The sequence below is a fragment of the Tupaia chinensis genome, unplaced genomic scaffold (genome assembly GCF_000334495.1).
Source record: "Tupaia chinensis unplaced genomic scaffold, TupChi_1.0 Scaffold138126_1, whole genome shotgun sequence".
Classification (NCBI taxonomy): domain Eukaryota; kingdom Metazoa; phylum Chordata; class Mammalia; order Scandentia; family Tupaiidae; genus Tupaia; species Tupaia belangeri.
The window spans coordinates 1,876,099-1,902,973 of record NW_006198026.1 but is presented as its reverse complement, the minus strand read 5'-3'; the positions used below and the strand labels follow the sequence as shown (position 1 = coordinate 1,902,973).

Genomic DNA, 26,875 nt, shown 5'->3' with positions numbered 1-26,875 from the left:
CATTTGTTCAAATAAGTATAAGTTCTAAAACTCATTTGTTTACTGTGTCTAATTTAAAGGACTTGGTTTAGTTCAGTTCTTCCACTACATAAATATTCAATTGGTCCTTTCTTTAACTGACTATGAAAATATACATAAAATCGCATGTTTATATTTTACCTTCAAAGGCTTAACAATTTTAACATGTATTACAAATATAGAAGAGTGCATGAGGGCGTTTCTATTAAAATTTCTTCCTGCAGACCCTAAGGTATATGAAGCACTGAAGATTTATCCCATGGTAACGTAACCAATAAACTGTATAACTAATCTCATTTTAGTGATGGGTGACCATTGCTCAACAAACACACATACCGCTTGTCATACCTTACCTGGAAAGAGGCTTTATTGAACATAGCTGTAAAATTATATTTTAAGTTGAATTACTGAATTTGCACAAATATTTCTACAGAATTCTTTTTTAAAAAATCAAGCTTTGTCATTTTTTCTACTACATTTTGTGCTTTTTATATTAATATTTGCAAATGTTATAATTTAATACTTATATCCCAATTACTTGCATAATCAGTATTTTTTTAAATCCTGGGGTGTTGAAAGAACATATAATAATAATATTCTTCTTTAGACAAAAGTCTTTTTAAATGAAGTTAAAAGCTGAGATAATTTAAGGAAAAGATCTTCAAATTTTTCATAACCAACAGGTTTAAGTGAAATTTACAATGCATTGGAAAACTGGCTGGTTAAAGGTATGATTTGTCCTCAGGTAGCTCAAAATCATTTTTACAGGTTTTTGTTTTTTTGTAAAAGTGTTTTTTAATCTTGGTAAAATAATAAAATAATATTTCACAATTTGCACAGAGTCTGACTAAAGGGCAGAGGCATATTACCCTCAGTGTTTAGAATAAAGCCAGATTTTTCAGGCCCCGTTCCGCTGTAGAGTTTGTACGCACTGCAATCACAAACATTTTCTTGTTCCCTCTAAAGCTAGGGCCAATTTCATTTCAAATGGAGGTTAGAGTAAAAATCACTTTTGTGTTTTACCACCTTCTGAGCTAAGTATTATCTTAACAACCTTTTGCTCTGGTTGACCCATTTAATAACCTGGAAGAAAAAAGTGTTGCTCCGTGTCTGGTCTCAATGGAAGTTATTTTCTAATGGACAATAAGCCGAAAGGCCATGGCTGTCTAGGAGATTAAATAACAAATATCTTGTCTGCATGGGCTTACGCAGCAGCTTCGGTCCTTTCTTCTTCAGAAGCGGCTTTGTTGTCTTGCCTGTAATTTGCACATTTAGGCTCTGTAGTTTGTTTATAAAATAGTTTTACACAAACCACTCTTAGCAGTGCAAGCTTCTGAGTTGAAAATTATTCAGGCTTGTTTCATTGAAGGCACTTGGTTTCCATGGCAATTTATAAAAGATGGTGGTTTGGTTTCTTCATTGGAACAGATGACGTAGTTTGGGTGTTCAAGTGGCCGCAAGCAAACTCCGATAAGCCTGTGTAATATGTAAGCCCAGGTTTACCGTCCTGGATAGTAGTGCATGCAAAAAGAGACAGCTACAGTTATCTAGCTTAGCCGTGGGAGGAAAAAAAATAATAATAATAGTAATTAATAATAAAGGTGGGATGGGGGTAGGGTGGGGAGGATATGAATGCTTTAAATAATTCTGAGTTCGGGTTATTTTCAAGGAAGGGTAACAGCCAAAGGTAAAAGGGCCTACATTTATTTGATTCTCTACGTAAAACCTTCTCTAAAGGAAAATAAATGCCAGCTCTTCACGTACCCTGTTTACAGTGAGGTTTTTGTTGGCAGGCCATTAGGTTTCCATGGTAACAAGCAAACTATTCATTTGAAACAAAACCAGCCATGACTTTGTGCTTTGACAAGGATTTCTATAGCTCTTTTTTTTTTCTTTTTAATATTTTTTTTTTCCAGAGTTCAACCAGATGACGCTGTGATCTTTTTAGCCACAAAAGCACCTGAAGGTCTCTTCTCTACTCAGGTCAAGATTATCTTTTAAATGTAGTTTGGAATAAGTTATACTTCCATGATGTCTTTTTATCCCCAGTGCTTAAAAAAATTTGTTTCTATTATTTTATTTTTGAGTCAGTAGTCAGTGGAGGAATCTTTGGTAGTTTGTTTTTACGATGTCCATTTACAAAGACTCTTTCTTCATGCCAGTGCCTGGTGAATCTTTTATAGCCTCTGCCAGGACAAGGTCACCTTCGAGGACTTAATATCGAAATGAGGACAATAACCGGAAAAAGCCATATATGTACTAAAATCCCAACAGCACCATCTACGGAATCTAAGGATAAGGAAAACACATGTCAAAATAAGAAAACAAAAAGCAGCATAAGACATAAGTTATATAAATATAACTTCATTGTACTAATGAAAGAATGCATATGCGAAAAACATTTGTGCAAAATATTTGTTTTTGTTTTAATTATCAGCTTCATTGCTAAGGCAAGTTAAGAGGAAAATAACTTGAAAATATGGTAAAATATCTACAGGTTTTTAAATTAATATATACTATGAAAACTTGTTCTTAAAGGTCTTGTAGGTTTGTGGTTTCACTTAGCTTCAGAGCTTTAACCATATAAAAGCATGCACATGAAGACATTCTCAGCAATCCTAAAAAGGTGGAAAAAAAGGTGAGCTTTTTAATTATTATGTCCCCAAGCCTTCTAGAAATGCTTAAGCTTAAAGACAGAGAAAAACTGTTCTTAATGACAACTAGGAAGGAATGGCTAAGAGAAATTAAGTATTGCAACTAGTAGGTTATCTATGTTTACATCAATTCTAAATTGTGTAATAGTTTTAAACTTTTAGAAGTTCTATGAAGTCCATTCTAACTAAAAACGCCCTTCCGACAAGTAACCTGAGAGTCCTACGGTAGCTGGTACTTCAGTCAAAGCCTCCTTTCCAGGAGGTGCTTCTTAGAAAGAAAACCTTAACTATCAAGATTGTCACAGGCATACCTAATAATTGATTAACCTGGCTGAAGTTACAAAATGGCTCTGACTTCAGAAGTAGCTAAACTTAGAAAATAAACACATTTGGGAACCAGCAGTTAGCAAAATGGCTATGTCGCTGGACTCCCACGTAGTCGACTGCGGTTCGTGTCCTGGACCCGGTGGCTTAAAACTCACGCCAGGCGTGTGTGCATGTGTGCCCAAGATCCCGAGAGGAGAAGGGATTGCGGCATGGCCATCCCCCCTGGGGGGTGATTTCTTGCTTTCTGTCTCTATGTCTCTCTGTCTGTCTGGCGAGCGCATGCGCCCTATAGTGAAAACCTCTCCAAAAAAAAAAAAAAAAAATAGACACATTTGAGGGGACTTCAAAGAGTTCATCGAAAAACAAAATTAAAGTATGAGTCTATGTTGGTATAAAAATGTTCGAAATTCATGCAGTGTTTGTTTGTTTGTTTGTTTGTTTGTTTGTTTTTTTTACCATAGTACACATTTTACATGAAACTTTTGAAGGCCTCTCAAAATCTTGGCTCCTGATGGTGTGGGCGATGGTGCCATTTTCTGCTTAGGAACAGCTGAAAGTAGCTGGTAAGAAGCTTTTGACCTGTACTTAGAATTTAACATTAATTTAATATTCATCAAACAAACATCATTCATCAAAAATGAACTCCATAAATGGAAACTAAATAGACACAAAATGTAACAATACTGGGACCAGCAGTTTGCATAATGGCTATGTCTCTGGATTCCCATGTAGTTGACCACAGTTCAAGTCCCAGAGCAGGTGGCTTAAACTCACACCAGGCGAGTGTGCGTGCTTGCCCAAGATCTCGAGAAGAGAATGGAGGAGAATGGATTGCGGTGTGCCCATTCCCCATGGGGAGTGATTGCTCACTTTCTGTCTCTCTGTCTCTCTCTGTCTTTCTAGCAAGTGCACGCACCCTATTGCAAAAACCTCTCAAATAAATAAATAAATAAAACAAAAATAGTAGCAATACTTTCTCATAACCAAATAGTATATTTTTGCCAGTTAGGATTTATTTATGATTTATAGCTGATAAATATCTCCAATATATATAGTTATATACTATATAAAGCAGTCACTTGTTTCTATGGGTTTTCTAATTTAAGTGAAGAAAATTGATTATGAAAATGTTCTACTGTGAAATAATGAAGTCTTTACTGACTTTCATAGTCACTTCACTATGGTAATGCTTACCTAGGGAGTAAATTATATTCTCTTGTTTTCCTCTTTTAGAATATTTAATTCAATTTATTGATTTTAATCTATAATATTTTTCAGTGATTAAATTTCAAAAATGTAAAATTTCTGTATAAAATTATAACTACATTCAGTTAATACAATGTTACTATCATGAGTTATATAAAATTCAAAAGAAACCACTTGCCCCTCATAAAGAGAATTAACTTTTCTCAAACCTGGTTCATTTGAGCGTAGCTACCAGTTTTTTAAAGCACAATTAGGCAGACACAGGGAGAAATTTTTACTAACTGTGGTATTTGAAATGCTAAATATAAGGACAAGGAACTATGAACAAAATGGCTCATTGTTATACTCAATCTTAGTGTTTGTCTTTTTACAATGCTCAGGAATAGAGTTTATTCAGCTCATATGCGCAATCACTGGATACTTGTACAAATTTGATTTTTGACATCTAGGCTGGTATAATTTCTTACTAAATATACTAAATTAACAAAGACTCTGATTTTTCTCTAGACTTCTGCAATATAGATTTCCATGCTCTTGTATGTGTTAAATAACTGATGAGTTATTTGTATAAAATTAGCTTGATTGCTACCTCTTCATATGACCATCGATTAAAGATTCCTGATGAGCCTAAGAGAATTTTCCCAGTGAAGAAATTATTAATAGGAATGATTTTAGATTCCATTGTTTCAAATGTATAAAATGGAGATGAGGTTTTAAGAAGCAGCTCACACATAATGCTAATGCTTTTTTGCTTTGTCATTTAAAAAATTTATACCACAGTGTTAAAAAATAGATCTATGGTAAAAAATAAAATGTGAAGATATCATTTATCCATAATATTCAAACCAGGGTAAAAAGCAGAAATCAAGTCACTAAACAAAATTGGGGCTGTGAAGATATCATTTATCCATAATATTCAAATCAGGGTAAAAAGCAAAAATCAAGTCATTAAACAAAATTGGGGGGAAGATAGGAGATTTATTATACTAGGAAAAAAATAGGGCTTATTCTATTACTTAATATAAATAATAAAACTATATAAAAGTTATAATAACCCCTTGAAATAAATAATGTAAATTAAAGCATTTTAAAATCTTAATTATGATCAAAGTATGTTTGCTTGACAGAGATATAAATCAAAATTATTTTTATTTTTTCTGAGACCAAATATGACTACAATAGAAATTAATATTTTATTTAAAATAAATTCAAAACTTCAGGGTCTTAGATATAAGAAATTTCCAAATAAACATAGTAACTTCAGTTTTCTTTAAAGAATATAGATTCTTTATACACTTTAATAGTAGCTACTATACTTTAATATCATATTAAAGAAATCACAAGAAACTTACTCTTTGTTGTTAGGTCTTGTTTTGCACATTCTCCTTCTGCAATTGACACATCATCGATGGCAATGTCGCCTTCTATACCAGGACCTCGAATACCTTCAAAAATGAGCTATAAATATGAATGAAACAAACCAAAATATGCAGCTTTAATCTGTAGATAAATTTCAATTGAGGAGATAGCCGTAAATCTGTCAATAATCTTGCCATCATTTACTCTTGATGATATTCAAAATTGTGACACTAAAAAACTAAAATGTTCTTAACAAACCTGATGAGGTCTTCCTTACTCAGTATTTGTTTTTCACATCAAATGCTCTGTGTTGATTCTAAAACAAAACTAAATTTAATCAAATAATACACTATAAACAAATACCACCAATCCTTTTGTAATTTTAAAGGACAAGAAAAAATGTATTGCTTGAGCAATCTTTCTCTGAAATATATTTCCTCCCATTTTGTCTTAACACATCTCATAACATTAGTTTTCTAGAAGTTTTTAAAAACAAATCAAGTTTTGGATCTTTAAAAATGGTATGATGGGACCAGCAGATGGCATAATGGACTCCCACGTGGCGGGTCACAGTTCCACTGCAGGACCTTGAAGCTCACGCTGGCCACGTGTGCATGCGTGCCTAAGATACCAGAAGAATGAAGGAGGAGGGATTGCAGTGTGAACATCTGCCCCTGTGGGGCGTAGGGGTGATTTCTCACTTTCTCTCTCACTCTCTCTGTCTCTCTGCCTCTCCAGTAAACCTGTGCACCCTAAGGCAAAAATCCTCTGGGGGGTGGGGTGAGAATACAGTATTGTGTTAATTGAAACCCAGAACCAAGGTTTGTCATATCTGAAAAAGTTTAATCTCTTACAAATAGATCAAAAATAGTTTTTTTCATATTCCCTGTGTTTACCTTGTGATTTACCTACGATTTCACTTTGGATATTGTACTTTTAAAACTCGAAGATGTTTATGTGTCAATTTTTGGTGAATGTTCATGGGCAGACCTCTGAATTTTCAGTGTCTACAACAACAGTGACCCCTGAGGCTTACTGCATAAATACTGAAAGAATAGATAAACAGAATCCAATGCTCTCTATTACTAAACTTAGGACACAATAATATTAGAACAATTAGCAAATTTTTCTTATTTCATTTTTACATAAACAAGACTCAAGATTTTCTCTATAATCCCCAAATTATTCCTGCTTCCAGGAAAACCTCTTTCAATGTTAGAGTAGAACAATATTTGTTCTCTCCCTTCTCGTTTTCAGTTATGTGATGGTAACTCTTCTTTCCTGAAGATAACAGCATGATAGCATGAGTGGAATATTATCTTGAAGAAAGTCAGAATTCAAAGATTCATGTTAAAGATAAGTCTGGTTTCATAAAATCAAATATTTTCCACTTGGGCCACAAAGCTAACACTTTGTTGGATCAAAGTGGAGTGTGGCTATCACAATAAATTTTTATTTTATGCAGATAATTTTTTTCCTTCTTTTTAAAAAAAATTACTAGAAGACATGTGACTCTCTAGAGACAGAGAGAGAAAGTGAAAAAAGCACCCCCCACCCCCGTGCCCCATGAGGGATGATCCCACCACAGTTCCCTCTCCAGCTCTCTCTGGGATTCGGGGCAAGCAAGGACTGTCTCCTGGCAGGTTGTTCAAGTTGCCAGGCCAGAATTTGAGCTATGCAGTTAGCCCTGCAAGATCCAGCCACCCTAACCTCTATATTCCTGGCCCGCCCCTTTACAAGTATTTTTAAATGGTTGAATAAAATTAAGAGATCTCTCCTGCCAATTAAGTTTAATTCTGGAATGAAGGAGGAGGTCAAATGATTTAGTCAGGAAAATCTGATGTAATGAAATTTTATTGTATTTATCAAAGAAACCTAAAGAGTTAAAAGGAAGATAGTAAATACTGCATGCAGAGTATAATACAGGTTTTGTCATTTAGCCATGGTAAAGATAAGAGAGGTTGAGGACCAGCAGGTGGCATGGTAGATAAGGTGCTGGACATTCCCACATGGCTGACCACGGTTCAATTACCGGGCCTGGTGGCTTGCCTTCTCACTTTCTCTCTCTCTCTCTCTCTTTGTGTGTGTGTATCTCTGGTAAAATTAAAATGAATAAATAAAATTGAATAATTTTTTTTAAGAAGAGCTGTCAAAATATAAGGATTATATGCCCATATGCTACCTGTGGATGTGAGATGTGGGGAAAGAGTCTGATAAGGGTAGGTTAAATGTTACATCTGCTTGCATTTAAATTGATAGATGAAGCTGAAATCATAATCCTTTCATTAGAAAGGATGCTGGAGAAACAGGGTTGAGAGTATGTGGATTTTATGTCTTATCTATGTGCAGGTAAACAGTGAGTCAAATTATCCACAATTTTTCTTATTTAAGGTACATGATTATTTTTACTTAGTAAATTCTTGTTACCTACAGTCAGAAGACAATGTGACATAATGGGATTATATTTAAAATCAAAAGTAAAATGTATAAGTCAAAATCATTCCCAAACTTTCAAAGTCACTTTCCATGGAAGCCATATTTTAATTAGAATTATCTTGCCATTCCCAAGGCATTTCAAAACTTCCTCTGGTATCATGTTTAAAGTATTAAAAACTCTACTTTTTTTTCTATTAATTTCCTTTTATCTTCTCTTCCTCCTGCCTTCCTGTAGAGCTTGATCGAAACCACAAAATCAGACCAAGGCTGTGTTAAAGACAAAGTCCCAAAGTAGAGAACTTGTGAAGGATAGTCATTTTGCAGTTAGATTGAGAAGGGATGTTGAGGACTCACTGGTACTAAACCTCGGGAGCAGACTTGACTAATATAATTTCATATGTATGCTGTATGTCTACTGGAAATATGGTAATAAAAGTGTGTAGTTGGTGGACCAGCAAAAATCAAATCAACAAAAGTAGAACTGGTTTATATACAGAGGCTGCCTATACAAAGAGCACTTCCTTATGTGGATACTTCATCCTTTGGTTAAATGAATAAAGTTGTAAGATAATAAAAGTTGGCTGATTTGAAAATATATTACTTACACTTACCATCACAACTGTTGATAATACATTTTGTCACTGGGTAAAGCAAGTGGATTTCTTTCTATATGAGAATAGCAAGAGGAAGAGACCAGCAGATGACTTAGCAGTTATGTTACTGGACTTCCACATGACCAATTGCTGTTCAAGTCCCAGACCCGGTGGCTTCAAAATCATGCTGGGCACATATGCATGCATACCCAAGATCTTGGGAGGAGAATGGAGAAGGGATTGTGGCATGGACATCTCTCTTAGGGGCTGATTTCTCACTTTCTATCTGTCTCTGATGAGCAGATACATCGCATCTCTGTTTTTGTGATGAAAAAAAAAAACAAAGGAAAAAAAAAAAAAAAAAAAAAAAAAAAAAAAAAAAAAAAAAACTCTAAAAAGAAAAGAATAGCAAGAGAGGGGTTTTAGACATTGGGTAGAAATAAATCACAAATTAGTGGTTATTTACTGACATGATAAAAATAATTTGATTAATTGTGGGTACTGTAATAATTAGTGTTTTTCATATTTGTATGTAATCATGTGATGATAGAGAATCCAATCCAATATGCCAAAAAAGTACTAAAGTCTTTCTCAGAGTTCTTTGTTAAACAGAAAGAGACAGGTTTAGCACAGTATTTGATTGCTTCCTTTTAATTTTCATAGTAGTTTTACTATCAAGAAGAAAGCAAATTGAGATTTTTTCAACTTGTTGGCTTTCACAAAGAAGTATCTGTTTCATTGTTCTGTTTTTACTTTGAACTCTGACTATAATTATATCTTTGAATTATTGTAATTATATTTTATAGGTTCCAATAGATTCATAATGGCTTCTAGACTAAGAACCAGAGAGATACTTTTTCTTACTTTTCACTGTAATGTAGATTACAGAAATAAACAGATGTTAAATTTAAAGAAAATGCTTTGGCCAAATCTTCAGACATGTTTTAGACAAATTTTGCTGGTAATGTTTTCTGAAATATAAAGATGATAAATTTTAAAAGTCTATTAAAATATAATGTTTTTCAACAAGGAAGGTGTGATCTGCATTCAATGGAAAATATCCGAATTACATTCCTTTGAGAAGAAAAGTTCTCTAGTATAAAAAGTTAAATTATATCATTTTATAAAGTTCTATCATGAGTCTCACTACTATTCCATTACAGGGATAAAACTATTTTTTTTTCCTCTTCAGTACTTTCAAACTGCATTTGATTTAATTGACTTGAAGAAGGAGTTAACACCATCTAGACATCCAGGGCAATATGTTGAAAATTTAGGGCTCCTAAAAGAAGAATAAAATTATGCATCACCTGTTTTTCCCACACAATCATGTTGATATTATTTAAAATGGCTTACTTTAACAGAAATAACATGTTTAAAATTTAAATGTTTCACAGTGTGTGCATGCAATTCAACAAACTTAATATGCAAGAAATACTGCATAATCAGAAAATAAACTCTTAGCGGGTAAACTCAAAGGGAATTAAAGATAAATTAGGTGAACTTCTGTCTTATAATTGTACCACACAAAATTACAAATTTCATTAATTGAGATTCTTACTTCTGTAAATGCTTTAAAGTATATATGTGTATGTGTATGTGTGTGTGTGTGTGTATATATATATATAAATGTGTGTGTGTGTGTGTATATAAGGGAGAGAGAGAGAGAGATGATACTATTAAAGCTAATTTCTCAGTAACCAAAGAGCTACATGCAGCACTAATGAGTAGAAACAGGCAAGGGAATCAAAGAATATAATGCACTTCTGACAATCTGATTTTAATGCTCATGGTGCACTTTGTCAATGTTCACAACATATTTTCTTTCTGACAGGAGACAAATTTCTTCTAATCATTACTGCTAAGGCGAGTGCCGAAGCTTAAGAACGTAATTCCAAAATTGACAATGTACATCACACTGAAAAATTTTAAGATATAAAATTAAAAATAATTATTAGTATTAATAATGTTACTTTAATTTTATTACTGGTTCACCAAATAACTGAACTACTTCAACTGTTATAAAAGGGATCTGAAGAGAGGCAACATAATGGACCAGGTGGGTAGCTTTGGCTCTTTCTCTAGGGGAACTATCCCAAATATTAGCAGTAAATTTATTTTCAAGAGATTCTGCCAGTTCATCTTGCTGGATAAATGTCAATTGCTTGTCAAAGCTTCTAGTCTGAAATAATTATGTAAGATTTTGACCAGTGGAAAAGACAGAAAGAAGTAGACTGCCCTGTGAGCTGCAACTGAAAAATGTTTTTGGTGTTTAATTTAGGAGTTATCATTGTGTCTATATAATTGTTCCTAAATTTAGCTTAGAATGACAAATATGTAACTACATGGGCATGTAATATCCAGTAACAAGAATGATACTTTCCATATTATTATTAGTAGTAGTAGAATTTAGTATTATGTAATTATATTGAAGTATTTTAACTGTCTCAAAAACCATCCCCAAACCTATTTTCAAATCTTTAAATAAGGATGTAAAAGTAGATCTCCAGTAACTTTCTTACTCAAACCAAGAAAATATAGATTATTGGTGTCCCATAGTATTGCTTTTTACTTTGTACCTGGAAAATCATACAAGAAGCAAAGATAAAAAGGATGGCTGAATATTTTCTTTGGTATAATATGTAGAATATATCTGATGTTATATAATACGACTAAGACTATATTACTTTTCTATTTTTGGAAAATTTTTGCTAAGCCTTCCAATTACAGCAAAATATATTTTCCTCACAAACACTGATATGCTAAATTCATTCTGAAAAAGAGCTGCAAAAGATATGTCAGAAGAATAAAACCTGTATTTGCCTTGAAATGTACTACACAGTAATTTTATTTCCAGTTAAGCAAACTAGTTAAACATACTCAAAAGACTTTGCAGGTGTCTGTTTTTTAATGAATTTATGGGCCAAACTAGTTTAAAGTCATATGGTTCCAAACAGATGAGACAACAAAACAGTTAATGAAACAGAACCTTAGAGTCACTTATATACCAACTCAGATTCCAAAAGGTAAGAGATAGGCCTTTGTCTTGGTTTGAAGAGTCCTGGCACGTCAGAAAGCTGCAGTTGAATTATATTAAAATTTCTCACAACTTAATTTATATAGGAACATTTTGTACCTTGTCATTATTATTCTTTCCTAGTAGACACTGCATACCAAAGAAAGTATTTTAGAAAAGCTTGATAGGGTGTGAACAATTTTTGAGTAAAAAAATACTTTGCTATAATTCAAACAACAATGAACTTTAAAACAAAACAAAAGAAAAAGAAAAAATGACATGGATGATGTGTTTCACATTTCCTTGAGCAATAAGGATTCATAAAATATTAAAAAGTCCTTTTTTTTTTTTTTTACAAGACTACAGGGCAATAATGACCCATAAAGAGTAGAAAAACTAACCAATGAAAACCAATCAAAAACTTATATAGATGGACAAATAACAACTTAAAACAGTTATTATAATTGGATTTCATATGTTCAAACTATTAAGTAAGATATAAAAATATTTGCAAAAAGAGAGTGAATTTCTAGACATGAAAAGACCAATGGTTGAGATGAAAATTATACTAAATAGGTTTCAATGCAGGAAATTTCAGGAGAGGACTGGTCCTTTGGCCTAACAGTTAAGGAAACCAGATCCCACATGGCCCACTGCAGTTTGAATCTTGGCTCCAGAGGCTTGAAAAACATGCTAGGATCATGTGTGTGTGTGTGTGTGTGTGTGTGTGTGTGTGTGTGTGTGTGTCCTAAATCCAGGCAAGATATAGAAATGGAGAAAGAATTGAGACATGGCCACACCCCATGGGGGTGGGGCGCTCTCTCTATTTCTCTCTGTCTCTTTAGCAAGCTCACACGTGCTCTAACAATTAAAAGAAAAAGAAAAGAAAGTGCAGAAGAAATGATTAACTGCAAAGATACTACAGGGATGATAAAAAATTAAACACAAATTCAAAAATAATTTTAAAAACCATAGATTAGTTGTGTTATACCTTTAAGTGACTTTATATTCACGTAATTAGATCTTTGAAAGAGAGAAAAAGAAGCAAAAATATTTGAGGAAACAGCCAGAAAACTTCAAATTTTATGGAATCTATAAACCTACAAATCTCCTCCATTTTCCTCTCGGGATTCTGAGCTTTCATGCCCATGTGCCTCATGTAAGTTTCAAGCCACCAGATCCAGGCTTGAACTGCAGTTGGCCACGTGGAACTCCAGTGACGTAACCATTACACCATCTGCTGGTCTCCTTCCCATTAGTTTTATGTAGGGGAACACCCCTTCAGCATTCTCTCTGCTGTGATATCCTAAGTAAAAGCCTGAGAAAAGCTACACCTACATCATTTTAACATAAAAAAAGATAAAATGACTATTTGAATAAATGACATAATTTAACATCTGCCTATTGATAATTCTAGTAATTGAAAGTCAAACAATTTTAGTTAAGATGGTGTTTTTTTCCCCACAATTTTCTTACCATCTTACCTAAATTTCTCAAAAGTGGATATATTAATCCTCTTATAAATGTGAAATGTAGCTTCTGCCCTTGTAACTGAACTAAAAACATTCTGTTTTCCAATTACTTCCTGTTTTGTTTTTTATCTTTTTAAGAGAGATTTTTGCTAAAGGGCATGTGCACTTGCTGGAATGAGAGAGAAACAGAGACAGAAAGTGAGAAATTACCCCCTGGAGGGATGACCATGAGGCAATTCCTTCCCATTCTCCTCTCAGGATCTTTTTTTTTTTTTTTGGAGAGATTTTCACTATAGGGCGCGTGCGCTCGCCAGACAGACAGAGAGAGACATAGAGACAGAAAGCGAGAAATCAACCCCCGGGGGGGCTGGTCACGCCGCAATCCCTTCTCCTCCATTCTCCTCTCGGGATCTTGGGCACACACGCACACGCGCCCGGCGTGAGTTTTAAGCCACCAGGTCTGGGACGCGAACCGCGGTCGACTGCGTGGGAGTCCAGCGACATAGCTATTATGCTAACTGCTGGTTCCCTCCTCTCAGGATCTTGAACACACATGCATACTACGCACCCAGCTTGAGTTTTAAGCCACAGGGTCCAGGACTCAAATATGTGAGACTAGCAACATAACCATTATGCCACCTGCTGGTCCTGTTTTCCAATTATTTCCTAATGACTAATCTTTTGGACTCAATTTACTTTCCAATTTGAGTTTCGCTGTCTTCTTTATATTCCATGAACAGATGGATTTTTTTTTTCATTTTCACTCTCAACAATACTACTTAGGAATGGACTTCTCTTTCACAGATCATCTAAACAATTGGTTAGTGTTCTATATGATTCCTCTCTTTCATCACCATTGAAATATATATACATTTCCTCATTCATATCAACTATGCTTACCATTTTAAGCAGCCATTCAATTTCATTACAAGCATGTTTGTCTTCAAAACTTCAGATAAACATATAACACTCTCCTACACATCTTTAAAAAGATATTTCACAGGCACTTCATATTAACATGTCCAAAACAGAAGTAACCATATGCATTCCTGGATACCTTGTCTCTTTCTCTCTTTTGTTATTAAGGGTAATGTGCTGCACAATAGTTACTCAAGATTCCTTTTATTATTATTATTATTTAAATTAATTTAATACATTCAACCATTGTACATCACAACAGCTTGTAAATGAATTTACCCAACACGAATACACTTTACACCAGTCCAGTTGAAGATATCATACATGTTATCACCAACAGACAATTTTCCATTTCTGTGTCTTAAATAGTTTGCCCCAGATTCCTTAGTCAAAAATTCTTAAGTCTTCCATGGCTACCTCCCCAAATCCAAACATAAAAGCATTCTGTTAGTTTTTAATTCCAACTTTATTTTGAAATAATCCTCTTTTATTTATACCACTTCATTAGTTTGTCCCTTTAATATTTCTTTTTTTTAAATAAGTATTTTATTCAATTTTATTCATTGTCGTTGTTTTATCTGATTTTCTTGAAGTTGACCAGAGAGAGACAGAGAGAGAAGGAAAGTGAGAAAGCAAGCTGCCAGGTCTGAGACTTGAACCATAGTCAGCCATGTGGGAGTCCAGCTGCCCTAACCACCATGCCACCTGCCGGCCCCATGTTCCTTTAATATTTCGAATGTGGGTTTTACAAGGTACCCTCACTGTTTTTCTAGTCCGTTTTCCTCCTTGAACCAGGGATAACAAACTATGTCATCATGTGTACAGTAGCTTCCATGTAGAAAACAAGCTGATGTACAATACCGAATCGTTCCTTACTCGGTTGATAACTTCCCATTGCCTAAGCTCCTTGGATTCCTTAACTTCATCATTCACCAGTCCTTGATTTATTCTTGCATATCCACTTCCATATCTCTGGCAAATCCTGTGTTATGATGTCTTTGCTCACTCTGAACTTGGCTGGAATACTAATGCTAGCCCTGCCCGTGCTTTGTGATTCTTCTCCTCAGTTCAGGTTTCAGCCCATATAATGTTCTTCCTGACTGTCTTCTACTCTCCTTGTTGGTTAGGGTGTTCTCTGGACATCCTTTGACTGCCACATCTATTACTGCAATTCGTACAGTGTGTGGTTGATAAGTTCGGATGTGTATCTACACCAATCTGTGGCAAACAATCATTTTTAAAAACCCTCATGCCTAACAATGTGCCTGGAACATGCAGGAGCTCAGTAAGTATTTCTGAACTTTAGTGTATGGCAATAAATGATTGTCCTAAGGGTGCTCCATAAATCTTTTTTAAAATGATAAAAAAGGACAATAAAGGATGATCCTAAAACCCACATTAATATAACCATTCTCTTAAAATCCTCATTGTGTATGTATTTGTTTTTACAATTTAGTGTTGGAGAGGTAGTCACATAAGAAGCAAAATATGTCTAGAAGAACATAACTTTTGGGGAAGAAAGGATTTTTAATACTGTGTAGGTATATATATTTTAATATTAAAGTTTCTTTCATTGGTAATGCTTTGGATTTCTGTACTCCAAGTTTAATTTAGTTTAATAATATGCTGCCATAGATTCAATTTTCACAATTGCATCTTTCTTCACAGAAATGAAATGATTCTGCTAGTTTCCCGGAGTCATATGATTTGAGTCACTGTTATGTCTTGGTGGATAGTTGGCTAGTCTTACTCCCTTATTCTATACCATTTTGAATGACTGTATGCATTTTTACCAGTTTAGATTTAGAAATGGAATTTGTAAACCAATCAACATTTTAAAGATTAGATTACAAGAAAAAAAGTATTTCACCAATTAAAAGTCGGTGTATTTGAATAAGCTGAATGACGTATGCTTGAATGTATAAAAAATAATAGTAATTATAATAAAAACTTTTAAATTGGTGTATTGAGCAGTTTCTGATTCTGTATCCTAATTATATATGCTAAGAAATGTATCCATTAAATCACTAGTAGTATTGAGCAGTTTCTGATTCTGTATCTTAATTATATATGCTATGAAATGTATCCATGAAATCACTAGTAGAAGAAACATTCAGTGCTTTAAACACAATATGTCATAAAATTAATTTAAATCCTTTTAAAATAAGGATACAGCTATAGGTCATATTATATGTCATATAATATTAAAGATATATTATTATAGTTTAAATGTATAAAAAGTCAGATACCATAGAGGAGAATGGAAGAGAAGGGATTGTAGCATGGCCATCTCCCCTGTGGGGGGTGATTTCTCGTTTCTCACTTTTCGCTCTTTCTGTCCCTCTCTACCTTTCTGGTGAGTGCACATGCCTTGTAACAAAAACCTCTTTTCAAAAAAATAAAAAATAAGAAAAGGTCAGATATCTCTATTAGATATATATGTATGTCTATGTATTCATAGATATAAATAATATATATATTTTGCATAGTTATTAAAATCACTGAAAGTGTATTAGTAACTCCATTGAAATAGTAATTTATTGCCTCTAGCTAAGATGACCGTTGTGATATCTTCACAGTTAACTTTCCTACATTTCATCAAAGCTTTACTTCTCTTCTATATTAAAAAAAGAAAAATATTTTATTTAAAGTTATGTGACTTTAATAAGCAAAGAAATAAATCTCTAAAATAGCTTTACCTAAAAGGAATTCATTTTGCTAAAGGTATATACAATTCCATCAAGTAAAATTCAAACAGATTGAGAATTGATTACCTAGTTCTATATTAAAACCTATATTGTTTTCCTTCAGGGAATAGAATATGTACATGTTGGGACCGGCAGGTGGCGTGGTGGTTAAAGATCTGGACTCCACATGGATGACCCCGGTTTGAGTCCCTGACCTGGTGGCTTGCTTTCTCACTTTCCCTCTCTTTCTCTGTCTCTCTCTGATCAAACTGGGAAATAATAATAATAAATAAAGTTAAATAAAATAATTATTTTAAAAAGAATATGTGCATATGATTTTATAGAAATGAATTATATTTTATCAGAAAAATAATATGAATTTTGATAGTATATTAATCTAACATTATTTGGTAAGTTTTCTTTATAAGACATCTTTCAGAACTGAAAAGAAACTTAATTATGTGTTTTATGTGATGCTCACATAACAGAATTTCCAAATACTGATATTCTAATATTTGCTTGAGATCTACCTTTATTATGCTCATACACAGCAATCTATTAGCAGAAATGATTATACTATTCTTTTCTTACCTGAAAGGAAGTAATTGGATATATATTAACATGAGCTTCATTCCATCGCTGTCCTTTATTCCCACTTGAAGACCACAGTGGATTCTCTATTGTCGTCTGCCCTTTCAAACGTAGATAAACATTTAATACACCTAAAAACAACAATGAAATTTTATTTATATACTTGTTCTTGCTTCACATTTGTTTTTCCTTGACCAAACTCTTGCATATTTTTTCAAATGAAATTTTGCAAAATACTCCACTATCTTGTCTTCTCTTTTCCTCTGATTTCCTATCTTGTCCCTACGACATTTTCTATTTGATCAAAAGATAATCATGTAGTAGTTCTCAGATGCTATGAATGTTATCGTATATAGTGCAGTAGGCTATGTATAGTACTTGAATTAAGGATTTTGAGATGGGGAGATTAGTCTAGATTATCTGGGTGGGCACTAAATGCAATCACACATATCTTTCTTAGATAGAGAGAGGCAGAGGGAGATTTGACACATAGAGAAGAAGGCCATGTGCCAGGAAGAGAACATATTACACAGCTGGGTTTGAAGATAGAACAGAAAGTCAAGGAATATACCAGCCTTTGGAAGATAGAAAAGGAAAGAAAACAGATTCTCCCCTTAAGCCTTCATAAGAGACCAGGCATACAGATACCTTAATTTAAGATCCATAATATTTACTTTGAATTTCTGTTCTACAAAACTATAAAATCATAAATTTGTTTTATTTTAAGTCACAAAACTTGTGTCCATTTGTTACTTGTTTGGGCGCCAATAGGAAACTAATATAACATCAATCATGTACTAACTAGCTCATAGTTTAGCATTTTTTTCCTGATATCATTTAGCACCATTTATTCAGTCTGATTTTTATACACAGCTTACTTTTCTTCAAAAATAATTACTTGAATATAAAATGAAGATACCATTTATCTCATTATTTGATACATCTCTTTCAATCATTTGATGTCTTGTATGTGGTAATAATATAAATACAGTATTACATATACTAAACATTTTCTTTAGGTGAAGAATTGATCCTCTCAACAACTCTATGAAGTAATTACTACCATTATATATTGTAGTAATACTAATATATTATAGTAAAACTATATCTAATACTAATATTTAATATTAGAATAGATATCTGAAGAAGTGATGGTTAAGAGGATGCGTTGTGAATGCTAGAGACGGTAAGGTGGGGAAACTTGGGTGTAACATACAAGGGGAGGAAACATTTGACAGATAGAAAACTGGAGAAACAAAAATGAAAAAAGGAAATAAAACTTAGCAGATTTAAGTAATTTGTCCAATGTCATACAGTGAGAAAAATAACAGAGGTAGGATTTGAATCAGGCCTTTCAGTCTTATATTTTTATCACCAGACAATCGCTGTTTTAATAGATGAATGTTTGAAAGTCAATTTTATTGAAGCACAATTTATATGCAATAATATTCTTTATTTTATGTGCACAGGTAAACACTTGTAGACTAATTTATACTATAGTCTAAGTGCCACTCAGTCAAAATAAGAAACATTTCTTTTCTCCCAGACAGTTCCCTCATTTTCCTTTGAAGTTAATCTCTCATCCCCACTCCCTGCGCTGGGTAACTACTTATCTGATGAGTATCATTAATCGGTGACATTCACAGTGTCTAGACTCTTACATTAATGGAATGATACAGTACATACCTGTGTTTCAGTTTCCTTTCCCTCAGCATCATGTCTGTGATATCCATCTATGTGATCGTTTGTATTGTTTTTTTAAAACTTGCTAGAAAACATGTGTGCTTGCCAGAGAGAAAGAGAGATAAATACTCCCCAATGGGACATGGTTATATCTCAGTCCTTTTTCTTTATTTTCTCTTTTCTGTCTGGATATGAGACAAACACACACATAGCCTGACATGTGTTTCACACTGTGGGGCTGAGACTTGAACGGTGGGTTGGCCATGTGAAATCCAGCTTTCTATGCTCAGCACTTAAATCACTATACTATGGGGCCAGCTCTGTATTATAATAGCTTTTTTTTTTTTTTAGCTCTGTTTAGTTTATTTACATTAAAGGTATTTATTGATAAGTTTAAACTTAAACGTACTATCCTTTAGTTTTTCATTTGTCTCTCTAGTTTTTATCCATGTTAATTTCTATTTCTTCTTTTTAGTAGTTGAAATACTTTTTAGATTTTAATTTATTTCCTCTACTCAAGTCTTAAATATATCTCAGTTTATTATACTTTAGTGGGTGTTCTATAATTAGCAATAGACATTCACAACTATTCTGAGTCAATCTGACTAGAGTCAATATTTTAGTTTATACTCACAACCCGTGATTCATATCTCTTTCACATGTTCCTCCACCATCTTACCCTTTGTACTTCACACCTGAGATATTCTTACTTCACAGGAAGATTGTAACGATCTGCACCAAGTACTTTCATTGTTCATTTATCTGCCCCTTTTCCTCACTTAATTTAAATTACATCTTTTATTTTTGTTTAAATTCTAAATCCCACCTCACAGTGCTATTATCTTTGACGAGTCAGATATATTTTACATAAATTACAAGAAGAAAGAAAATGCAGTTTTTTTTTTTTTTTATTTCCACTTAGAACCATTTCCTTGAGGTCCAAAGGTTTTCTTTTTTTTTTTTTTTGGAGGGGTTTTTCCGCTTTAGGGCGCGGCGCTCCGCCAGGCTATAGGGCACGTGCGCTTGCCAGACAGAAAGAGACATAGAGACAGAAAGCGAGAAATCACCCCCCAGGGGGGATGGTCACGCTGCAATCCCTTCTCCTCCATTCTCCTCCCGGGATCTTGGGCACGCACGCACAGGCGCCGGCGTGAGCTTTAAGCCACCGGATCCGGGACGCAAATCGCAGTAGTCTACGTGGGAGTCCAGCGACATAGCCATTACGCTAACACTGCTGGTTCCCCAAAGGCTTTCTTTTTGTAGTGGTAATCTGCTGAAGACAACTTTTCTCTGATTTACTGATACAAAAACATCGGCATTTCATCCTTATGTTTATTGTGAGGTTTAGAATTCCAACATGTTTCTCACTTTCTTTTGTTTAGCACTTTAAAATGTTCCATACTTTATTCCAGTATTCCTTGTTGTTTTGTTTTGTTTTGAAGTTTGACTATAGGGTACCTTTGCTCTTCAGAGGCAGTGAGAGAAGGAAAGTGAGAAATCACCCCTGTGGGGTAAACGGGAGATGGCCATGCCACAATCCCTTCTCCTCCATTCTCGGCTTGGGTTTGGGCATGCGCACACATGGGCCTCTCATGTTTCAAACCACCTGGTCCAGGACTCAAATGGTAGAGTCCATCACACTGGATGTGGGATCCAGTGCCTTAACCACTACGCCACCTGCTGGACCTGTATGCCATTGTTTCCACTGTGAAGTCAACCATCACTCTTAATTCTCCTGTACAAAGTTTCTCTTTCTCCCTTGGGCTGCTTTGGAAACTTTCCTTTTTCCTTTTGCTTGCAATAGTTTGATTATGATGTACCTAAATTTTGTTCTTTTATAATTCATCATGCTCAGAGTTTTGCTGTGTTTCTTTGAAGTTTTTTTCCATAATTTTTTAAAATTTGTACTAGCTTATTATCTCTTTTCTGTCCTTTATAATTGTGTATGTACAATTTGATATTATATACATATATATTTGTTTATATAAACATTTCACATAAATATTGAAAGCAGAGAAGACAATATAAAAGAAATTAGCATTATATTAAATCCCTCTGAGAGAGCCTCTTTAATATTTTGGTGTCTGTTCCTTAAATTAAAAAAAACAAAACACATACTTAACATGTATAGTTATATGGTATGATATAGTTTGGCCTTCACAGTTTTAAAGCAATATTATCTAATTACTCATACATAATGGCACACATATGCAATCTAATAAATAAGTATATGAGTGCCCTTTTTTTAAAAAAAATGCTTTTGCTAGAGGGTGCTCTTGCTCTCTGGAGAGAATGGGAAAATGAGAAAGTACCCCCATGAGACATGGTAATACCACTATCACTTCTCTCTCTCTTTTTAATTTAGATTTTTGCCATATTTTGTATGTGCTCACTGCTGGAGAGAGACAGAAACAGAGAGGATGGTCACGTTGCAATCCATTCTCCTGCATTTTCCTCTGGGATTCTGCCCATGAATGCACATGTGTCAGTTGTGTTTTATAAGTCACTGGACCCGGGATTCAAACCATGGAGTCAGCCATGTGGGATCTAGTCAACTTAGCTTCTGCACCATCTGCTGGCCCTCTTCCTTTGAATTTTTATTAAGAAAAAATGTTATAGGGTACATGAGCTGGCCAGAGAGAGAGAGTGAAAGTAAGAAACACTTTCCACCATCTCTGGCAAAGAGGATGGCCATGTTGTAATCCTTTTCCTTTCATTTCCTCTTAAGATTTTGGGCATGTACAAAATTGCAATCCATGTATTTCCCAGACTGCTGGGTCCTGGGCTCCAATCACACAGTTAGTCATGTGGGATTCAGCTGCCTTAACTACCACAGCACTGGCTCATCCTTCTCCCTGTTTTCAGGATTTTGGGGATTCATACACACATAGTCAGTGTGGTTTGTGGTTTTTCAAGTTGCTGGGGCCAGATTTTGAACAGTGCAGTCGGTTATGTGGGATCCAGCTCCCCTAATCAACAGGCCATGGGTTGGCCCTGAGTTCCAATTCTTTAAACAAAATATATTGCATTATTTCTATCACAGTTGGTTGAGTTTGGCTTAGTCTTTGACCTCTCTTTGCCTCAATTTACTCATCAAGTAAACGATAATTTACCATAAGTTTTTCTGAAAATTTAAAATTAATGAAGTAGGGGCCAGCAGGTAGCATGGTGGTTAAGGAGCAGGACTCCCACGTGGATGACTCTGGTTACCAGACAACCATGGTTATCACTTGGATGACCATGGTTTGAGTCCTGGACTCAGCCCCTTGAAAATCACACTGGGTAAGTGTGTGTCCATGCTCAAAATCCCAGGAGGAGAATGAAGAAGTGCTTGTGGCATGTCCATCCCCACTAGGGGTGATTTCTCATTTTCCTTCTCACTGTTTCTTTCTAGTGAGCACACACGTCCTATGACAAAAGCCTAAAAAAAATAAATAAAAATAAAAGCATATATTCTATCTTATACATAATAATTAGCACTATGTTTATTATCATCTGGAAAGTTAGTCAAATAAAATTTTGGCTTCCCCGTGAAATGATAGACTATATTAATGCATTCCACCCCCTATTCCTTCTTTATTCATTTTTAAATGTAGAAGATAATCTTGTGTCAGTTTCCCTTAAGCTACTTTTGGGGCTTCTTTTGTATCGTTTTATATGGAAGTCTTATAGCTTGTAGGCAGCATCACCTATTGTTTTGACTGAATTTGCGGGAAGTCAATATTGTCATCAAATCTGTAAATAAATTTTCTGTTAGACAATAATCAGTTTTAGACCTTTATCATTGTAGTTCTTTAACAAAATAGTGCATGCTATATGTCTTTCAGAATTTACTTTAAGTAATAAATATATGCTTTAATAAAACACATATTAGTAAATACATGACTAAACACTACTCTATGGATAATAATAGGGCGTGGGTCAGTAATGTTTCTCAGCCCTAGAATACACTTTTGATTATATTTACATTTCTTGGGTAGCATTTCCTCTTTACATATACAAAACAAATTCAAACTTGAGTTATTTAAACTTCCATGTATTGAATACATATGGAAATATTTTGCCTAGGTTTAAAGAAGCCAAGTCTAAATTATCCCAGAGTTCTAGTAAGTTTCTGAATAGACTAAATGATCTGTATTCAGTTGTGTCTAGATCTATTTAAAATGGCAAGTATTAGTAAGTCTCATAGTCCAGTGGTTACGTGTGCCAATCCCACATGACTTACCATGGTTCAAATCCTGTCCTTGGTGGCTTGACCAAAAACCATGCCAGGTGCATGTATACATGTGCCCAAATTACCAAAAGGATGGGGAAATGGAAGAGAAGGGGTTGCAGTATGACCGTGCCCCACTGCTTTCTCCCTCTCTACTTTTCCCCAGCAAGCATGCAGAATTTTGGTCAATTTTTTAAAATGCCAGTATTATTCTTTTTTTAAAGAAAAAGATACTAGAATTATAACTGATTAAAATAAATCATTCAAATATATTAAGCTTTAACTGCTTTATTACATAAATAGGAAAAATTAATTATTATCCCACTCAATAAATACAAACTACCTATTCCCCGGCATATGTTAGGGGTGATGATAAAAGCAAAATTAGCAAATGACTGAAACATATTTTCCCAGCATGTTTCCAGTTTCTAAGTTTATAAAAAAAAAAATTCAGTGCCAAAAGATATTTAAACTTATGCCAGGGTATCATGGTCAATATTAGAACTCGTGAAACAGAATAAAGCTATTCAAGAGAAGTTAGATTCAGCAAAGCTGATTCAGCACATTATTATAGTATTACAATAAAAAAAATTCAAAGCGAATATGATGGATTGTGTTAATACCCTTTAAAAGTAATTTTAAATCCCCAGAGACACTGTGTTTATGCCTTAGTAGGCACCAGATACTTAAATGTATGAATTTAATCATCCCCAAGGATTTCAAATGCTATAGTGTTCCATGAAACAGGTCTGAAGTAGCTAAGCAAAACTTAAACTATATTCTTTTTCTTCGGTTTTAAATTTTCACCTTTTGATCATCACCTTTCTTCAAGAGACAGGTGCTACAGCTGGAGAAGACTTTGGTCATATTTAATGCTTACAGATTGTAGGCTAAAAGGCTAAATGACCTAACTCCTCTTCTATCAAAATTTAGGAGTTATTCATAGCATTATGCAATAGTACGATTCTTATTTTCATATTATTTCATATAAATGACTGAATAAAATGAAATTTGCATAAGTATTTATCATTAAATCACTTATCATCAATTTCTCCTTTTTCACTAAGTCCTTAACATAATTTTGCTTTCAATTACTTTAGTATAAATGTATTATATATATTTTCAATACACAATATAAGAATACATCTTCAAATGCATATATATATTTCCAAAAGATACTTGAAATTGGCCAAGTTCATAGGAATTAATTTGCAATTTGTTTTATTTCAAGGCCTGAAGATCACTTGTATATAAATTATATTTTTATTATGCTCAGTAAACTCATTAATTTGAGTTTCACATTTTGTGAATGGTGAGGACGTGCCAAAATCATCCCGCTCCAGGCAAGGTCTATGTATATTTATAGGTAATTGTTGGCATCATTTGCTTTATACTCACATGCAAAATGGGAAATTATAAAATCATTATTTTTCTACTTGAATAGAAATGGTTGCGTTCATCATTGATATTATTTTTTCAACATATAATTGCAATGATATGATAAATGAAAAACGTCAGTTCATTTCCTCTGGTCATTACCATGGCTTCCGGAATCCAGTTCAATCTGTACATTAGTGTCTAACAAATATTCTGAAAATATAGCTTTTAGCAGGCTTTCTCTTCCTCTAATATATGTCAGATCTATTATATCAATCTTTTCCCACTATGATCTATCACTATTTCTACTCCCACAGAAGAGCAGTATTCTCCATGCTCACCTGCTGGCTCCTAATTATCACATTCTCCAAGCTTTTCTTCCACTTCCCACTTACCATTTTGGAGAATGCTTTACAGTTCTGCTCTATCGTAAAACTTATTTAACCTTACTGTCCTCAAAGTCCTCCCTATTGTTTAATCACAGCATAGCCTGTCATACATTTTGATATATATTACTTACTTTTATTTTATTCAATAATTTATCATACCGATAGATGACAAACTAGTTGATGAATAACTAGGCACGCAACATATTCGATTCATCCTATTAAGTAAAAAGGAGTGAATTTAACATCCAAGGGTAAAAAGTACCAATAACGTAAAAAATTTATTTTCAGTGAAGGTATTTTAATAAGTTTGATACACTGGGTAAGAAATAAAAGCAGGTAACTCATTTTTTTTTACCATTAATTCAATTGATAAAATAATATTAACTATTAATTATAGTGAAAATGGGACTTATATATATGTTGACAAACCAACCTTTCTCAGTTCATATCATGAATTTTGTACTAGCTCCAACTGTACATTTTCTAAGAGAACATCATGAATGGAGGGTTGAATGGGAGGAAATAAGTTTAGAGGTAATTGGTGGTTTAAAACCAGATTTGTATGAGAGATTACATGTTGTTTTACCAGAGGGTCCATGACAAGTGTCTGTAATAAGATTTTCATTATAGGTGTTAATTAATTATGGCTAGATTCGATCCACACCTTTTCCTTTCAAATACATCTTATTTAACAAAGAAGTTTACGGGATAAATATCTTCTACTTATGAAATCATTTTCACATTTTTGGCACTAGTATTATAAGTACTAAATACAAGCAGGATGTCATTTGAAAGCACCGACTAATTCTCTGTTAAGAGAGAATGACTTGGTTAACAGTGACTGACTTAATATCAACTGTTATCAAACAGCCCACAGCTTGGCAGCTATTCTCTCATATTTAAACGGAGAATACTAAGTAACTTAATCTATGTCCTCAGCCACCTGGGAGTGGTCTTTTGCAAAGAATTTGATTTTGTGAATTTATCAGAACACAGAACATAAATATCTTAAAATTACTTATCTATTTTACTGAGATTCTTCTAGTCAATGTAGTCAAAGCTCTGAAATAATGGCCTTTTATCTTAACATTCTTCATCTCTCATGTAGTATATAACTAAGGAAGAAAAGATCCCAGTATGTGGGTGGATTTTCTATTAGAAGAATAAATTCAACAAATATAAATAATTCAATAAATTATATTTTGTATAAAAACATTTAAGTCCCTATTTTAAAACCTTTGAATGCTAGCATAGCTGGTAGTGGGAAAGCTTCAATGAAACTGACTAATGAATAACCAAAGGTATTTTATTGAGAAGCTTGATGAAAGAGGTTAATTCCAGATATTTTAAACTCTATTCTACATTAAATTGTATCATCATAAGGTTACATATTTGGTTCATAGCATTTCAGCTCAAAACACAAATTTTATTCTTTCATGGATTATAGCTTATTCACATATGAAATTTTTAATTGGATAAGTTCAATATCTTTTTTTTAAATACCAGAGGCATATGCAAGAGAGAGAGAGAGAAAGAGAGAAAGAAAAAGTAATGTTTGACAGGACTTGGCCACACTGCAATCCCTTTTTCCTTCAATTTTCCATCCTGTCTAGATAACTGGACAGTGCAGGAATACTCAGTGTGGTTTCCAAGCTGACAGAGTCAGGACATGAACCCTAGTCAGTTACGTGGGATCTGACTTCCTGTGTGTAGAGTTTAATTGCTGTGTTATGAGGCTGGCCCAAATTCATATCTTTCAAAAAGTACTAAATGAAGATACTGCCCCATTATATTATTCAAGAGTACTTTATAACATATTTTTCTCTTTGAATTAATGAGAAAAACAATTTCTAATGTTACAAAACACAGCAGGGTGAATATAGTTAACAATTTACTTGTGTATCTCTAAGTGATTAAAACAGGTTTTTGAACATTC

The 26,875-nt window shown here is 33.8% G+C and overlaps 1 protein-coding gene across 1 annotated transcript in view; it reads right to left on the bottom strand.

Annotated features, from left to right (window-relative positions):
* Positions 1–730: 730 nt before the first annotated feature.
* LOC102500653 (MAM domain-containing glycosylphosphatidylinositol anchor protein 2) overlaps positions 731–26,875 on the bottom strand; it is a 550,208-nt gene continuing 524,063 nt past the window's right edge. Inside the window, exons 16-18 of the mRNA XM_027776806.1 lie at positions 17,278–17,408; positions 5,558–5,663; positions 731–2,307 (exon numbers count right to left, since the gene is read on the bottom strand). The gene's annotated coding sequence lies outside the window, so the exon portion shown is untranslated. The remainder of the gene's footprint in view (positions 2,308–5,557; positions 5,664–17,277; positions 17,409–26,875) is intronic.